Source organism: Protopterus annectens, chromosome 14.part0 (assembly GCF_019279795.1).
Source record: "Protopterus annectens isolate FY-2018-M chromosome 14.part0, PAN1.0, whole genome shotgun sequence".
Lineage (NCBI taxonomy): Eukaryota > Metazoa > Chordata > Ceratodontiformes > Protopteridae > Protopterus > Protopterus annectens.
In genome coordinates, this window is record NC_056748.1 from 767,139,366 (window position 1) to 767,145,365 (window position 6,000).

Consider the following 6,000-nt stretch of genomic DNA (forward strand, 5'->3'; position numbering starts at 1 on the left):
TTCTCTTTTATGCTGCTTGTATTCTAGTGCATTATTCTGCAATTTTCTAAATGAAAATGAAATAGCATGCAGCCTGCTGTAAAATGCTTCATCATGTGAACCATAAGTGAGCTATCCACAGGTATAAACTATAGAGCCCTTCTTTAGAAATACCTCTGTAATTGTGAAATGGGGTACATAGTTAAAAGTAACTCAGGTTTTATTTCATTCTGACTTATTTAACTGCAGAAGAATATTTTTTTCTAAATTGCAGTCTCTGCACACAGTAGTATAAAGAATTGTAAATACATCATGGTAAGCACATGTTGCATGCAACAGCAATGACAGAGACACTAAGATACAATTATTTTTTTTTGTAGAAAAGTATATTTTAGTAGAATTCAGTCACCATGTGGCAAGTCCAGAGGAGGGGAAGTGTGTATATATGTTAATAACAAATGGTGCAGCAACTGTGTAGTCACCACCACCTTCTGCTCAGAAAACATTGAAATTCTGTCACTAAAATGCAGGCCCTTCTACCTGCCAAGAGAGTTCAATGGAATATGCATCACAGCAGTCTACATCCCACCTGATGCAAATATCAGTGATGCTATGTACACCTTATATCAGTCTATAAGTGAGCTGCAAAACAGAAATCCAGAGCATGCAGTAGTAATTGCAGGAGACTTCAATCAGGCTAGTCTAAAGACTGTATTACCCGATTACCACCAGCATGTAAACTTTGCCACAAAGGGGGTAAATGTACTGGATAAGGTCTACACTAACATCAAAGGTGCATATAAAGCAAAACCTTATCCACATCTAGGGAGCTCTGACCACCTAGCCATCATGCTGGTTCCAGCTTATAAATCCATACTGAAAACCAGTACACCGACTAGAAAACAAATAGGGATCTGCCCTAAGAGATCAATCTCAGCTCTACAAGACTGCTTTGACTGTACAGACTGGTCAGTGTTTAGAGAGGCTGCTGTGACAAACAACCATGTTGACTTGGACACATACACTGAGTCAGTCACAGCTTACATTTCTAAGTGTTTGGAGGATGTAACAAACACCAAACTCATCACCATACGAGCAAATCAAAAACCTTGGCTAACTAGTAAGGTGTACAAGCTCTTGAAAGTAAGAAATGCAGCTTTCAAATCCCAAGATATGGAAGCTTTAAGTGTAGCCAGAGCCAAACTGAACAAAGGTATCAAAGAGGCAAAAAGAACCTATGGCAGAAAAATCCAAAGTCACTTCAGGGACCAGAAGGATACCACGCAACTATGGAAAGGAATTCAAACCATCACCGACTACAAGCCTACATCAGCTTCATGTGATGACAGCATCGAGTTTCTGAACCAACTGAACAAATTATTCAGTAGGTTTGATGTTGACAACAAAACAACAGCATGCAGAATCCCTGAAGACAAGGATACAGCGGTGCTGAGCTTCAATACAATTGATGTCACCAGAACCCTAAAACATGTCAACCCGAGGAAAGCAGCTGGCCCTGACAACATCATGGGCAGGGTACTAAGGGAATGTGTGACAGAACTGGCTCCAGTGCTCACTGACATCTTCAACACTTCACTCCATCTAGCCAGTGTTCTGAAATGCTTCAAGGAGATGACTATCATTCCTCTACCCAAAAAACCACAGCCAACAACTCTGAATGACTACTGACCAGTTGCTTTAACCTCGACGGTAATGAAGTGCCTGGAGAGGCTGGTCAAAGATCATATAGCCTCAATCTTACCTGTGTCACTGGACGCACTGCAATTCACATACAGGACAAACTGCAGTACAGGAGATGCTATCTCACTAGCTCTCTATGAAACACTGACACACTTAGAAGGCAAAAATTGCTATGCAAGACTGCTATTCATCAATTTTAGTTCTGCCTTCAACACTGTCATCCCTCAGAATCTGATATCGAAGCTACTTCAACTGGGCATAGACTCTCATTTATGCAACTAGATTCTGAGCTTTCTTTCTGAAAGGCCTCAAAAGGTTCATGTGGGAGACAACAGTACCAGAAGTATCATCCTGAACACAGGAGTACCACATGGGTGTGTCTTAAGCCCTCTACTTTTCACTCTGCTGACACATGACTGCATGGCCACACATGAGACGAATAGGGTCATCAAATTCGCAGATGACACCACTGTTAAAGACCTGGTCAAAGATGGAGAGGATGAGGCCTACAGAGACGAGATTGATCAACTACTGGTCTGGTATAGCAGCAACAATCTAGCACTGAATGTCCGCAAGACAAAGAAGATGATTGTTGATTTCATAAGATCTGAAGTACCACACAAACCTCTAGTGATGAAAGGGATGACCGTGGAAAGGGTCAAGAGTACAAAGTTCTTGGATGTTCATATCATGGAGAACTTATCCTGGTCTGTCCATGTATCCAGCACAGTCAAAAAAACTCAGTAATGCTTGCACTTTCTATGGAAACTTAGGAAGGCAAAATTACCAAGCTCCATACTTCTGACCTTTTATAGGGGCACCATTGAAAGTGTCCTGACCAACAGCATTGCAGTCTGATATGGGAGCTGTAATAATCAGGATCGGAAGGCTCTCAAGAGAGTTGTAAGGTCAGCAGAAAAAAATCATTGGCACCTCCCTTACTCCTCTGGAAGATCTACACAAATGTCAGTGCACAGATAGGGCCAAAAAGATTTCCAGCGATCCAACACATCCTGTCAATGGTCTGTACACTCGCCTATCCTCCAGTAGGAGATGCAGAAGTCTGCATTGTAAGACCACCAGACTAAAAAACAATTTCTTTCCACTCTCCGTTAGACTGTTGACCTCTTTGGAAAAACGAACCATGACCTCTATTACATAGCTAGCCTATCAAGGGGCTTATTTTATAGATGTGCAATAACTAAGTGCAATACTAAGCTCACCTACACACTGAAGGGACTGTAAAGTGCAATATACAAACTGTGCAATAATTCAGTCTAATCAGAGATATGCTGCTATTGTTTCAATTTTACAATATTATCTTCATATTATTGTTCCTTGTCTTCCTTGTTTCCTGTTCTGGGATGGGTGTGGGTCACTGCTGTCCTACTTTACTTACAAATTGCTACTTATTAAATTTATACTGTGATATTTTATTAATTTTTCTCTATCTATATGTGCAACTGTTTTCTGCATTGAGAATGAAGCATTGTAATTTTATTCAGCTACACTGCTATGTAGTTCTGCATGACAATAAAGTTTTCTTTGGCTTTGATTTTGACTTTGACTTAATTTTTAAGCATTTCAGATTCGTTTACATAAAAACAAAAATGTTATTTTCTTAACAAAGATAATATGAAGTATTTATGTTGAAACCCAGTACCTGAAATGTGACAATGCTATTTAACTATGCATACACAATATACAGATCTAGGTTAGTAAGTTGATAGCCACATCTCTGAGTCTTATTTTGATCAAAGCCAGCTCTGTGGAATGGAATTCAAATAACTTTGATATGAATGTCCAGCGCTTCTTGTTCTTTGAGACTTGAATTATCAGCTCAAAGCATAAAGCACAGGTTTTCTCCTTTGCAGTGAACTCATACAATGAATGCTGATGTCAAATACCTGTGTAATATTTGCCCATATACCATAAGAAATAAATAGATAGATAAAATGCCATTAACAACCAAAGCTCAAGTAGTTTGACATATTTAGCAGATTCACACTAACAATGACTGCAGATGCCTTGTTGATAGTTGACTATCTGGATATCAAAACTGGTGACTTACAATTTTAAAATTAACATTTAGTCAAGGATGAGTCACTGACTGCATTTTTATCCAAAGATTTGCCACATCAGGGGACTAGGGCTTTTCCCACTACCCTGAATTACTTACATTTAGTAAGGAAGATGCAGGGATGTCTTCCCTGCATGAATTATGTAGCAGGCAGTGCTCCCACAAAAACATATATTTTTCCCTAGTTAGTACTGTTCAATCTAGTGATAATTCAATCGACCATGTTTGTTGAAATTATATCCTATAGACATTTGTACCTTGCATTGACTATAAATGTCTCAGTCCTGAACATGAGAGATTTTTGTGATGACGGGTCTTGTATAAAGATGTTTGAGGTGGATCCCAAAACACTTAATGAAAAACTAAGGACATTAGAGTTTATCTTATAACTTGTCACAATGTGCCTGTAGTTAAATATTAACAATTGTGATACAAAAATGGCATACATACTACAGACCTACATGAAACTACTCGTACAAAGGTAGCATGAAAATTGTATGAAAACTTTATATTTTTTTACATATTTTCACAGCTGTGTTTATATAAGCTATAAACAATCCTAAAGTTTTCAACATTCTTCTTAAAACATCTGTAACAACCCCATCGCTCACTTAAGATTTTTCTAATCTCTTACATTATTTGCTTATACTGAGTTTTTCAGTTTCCACTATATCTGTTCATTCATTATCTATTGATAACTAGCTAATTTTGATCGGTAACACCCCTCTTTATTAACCACTGCCTTTGCATATTTAGAAGAATGCAACAAACTATGTCAGGATTTAAAAACATTTAAATGTTTATATTAGTGCCTATATATTTTTGTGTTATTCACTTGGTATAGGTGAAATGCTTACATTATGTTTGCTTCTTTGTTTACATTAAAAGTCCTCATTATTTCTTTTAATACTTTATGAAAACAATTTTAGAATGTGCACTTTTATTTTCATGCACTTTTCTCAGCAAAATGTGACAGGAAGTTACAGCTTGGATGTAGTCTTTGATGAGATATTTACTTGTAGGCTCTGTACCATCTGCACCTCACAGGCTACTTTAGTTCAAGTCTATTACCTGTTTAGAATGACATATTTGAATAACCATGACCCAGTATGTCTCCCTCCTTTTAATAATAGCCCACTGATTTATTTTACCTTCTGCCATAAGCTATTGTCTTCAGTCCCAGATTAAAGCAAACAAGTGACTCCATTCAAATAAAAAAGTTAATTCATTTTTAAATTAACAAATTATAGTCAGGATGGAGCTGCCCCCCCTCCAAGTAGGACATGTTGTTTAGCCATTAGGAGGACTGCAAGCTTCCAAATTAACTCACTTACACCAATAGTGGTTTATTTCTACTTGACAGCCATAGCTCCTTTTGGAGTCACGAGCTGACTTTCATAATCAATTGACTTGCAGATTAATGCTTAGCAGTATGTGAAAGTGTAGATTATTGAGGACAAAATCACACTACTTTTTTATTTAGGATGCACTATATGGCGATATTAGCCATTGTTTTTCAATATTTCATATATATACATTAAAATGTTCATATCTCAGTGAAATATGTGTTATTGAGGGACATAGTATGAAATGCTATGGTGAGACAGAAAACCATAATGACACTGACACTTTATGATAAATTACAATGGAGATATTGATGGCTGTTGTTTATCATGATGAAAATATGTATTTCCATATTTTATTAATACCACCAAATTCAAGTGACTTACAAAATGTTATATGTCATCATAATTACATACAGAGCTTATGATTTTGTAAAAATCAAGAAAGGGAGTGCTTGTGTTAATATGAAATGATATCTATTTATTTACGTTATGCATTACTATATTTAACTGTGTAGGTAGACTGGTCCATGCACCCTTTTCAATCATCACCCTGGCACAAAGATGTAAACATTGAAAGGTGCAAAAATGAGTAAATGTTACAAGCATGGAGAAATGTTACAAATCTTAAAACAACATATTAAGTCTAGGTGAATAAAGTGATGCTGATATTATGTTTCTAAATTATATGGGTTTGAAGATATAACAATGTGTGAAAACTATATAAACGTATAGGTCTGGATTTTTTGCATTACAATATATTATGATATTGCTGCAAAAACTTTGAATATATTGACTTTTTATTATTGTAAAGAACAGTTTTACTGAACAACATTACCAGTTTTACTTTCTGGCTCACATTTATTGTTCACAACATGTTTATATTTGCTCTGCTTA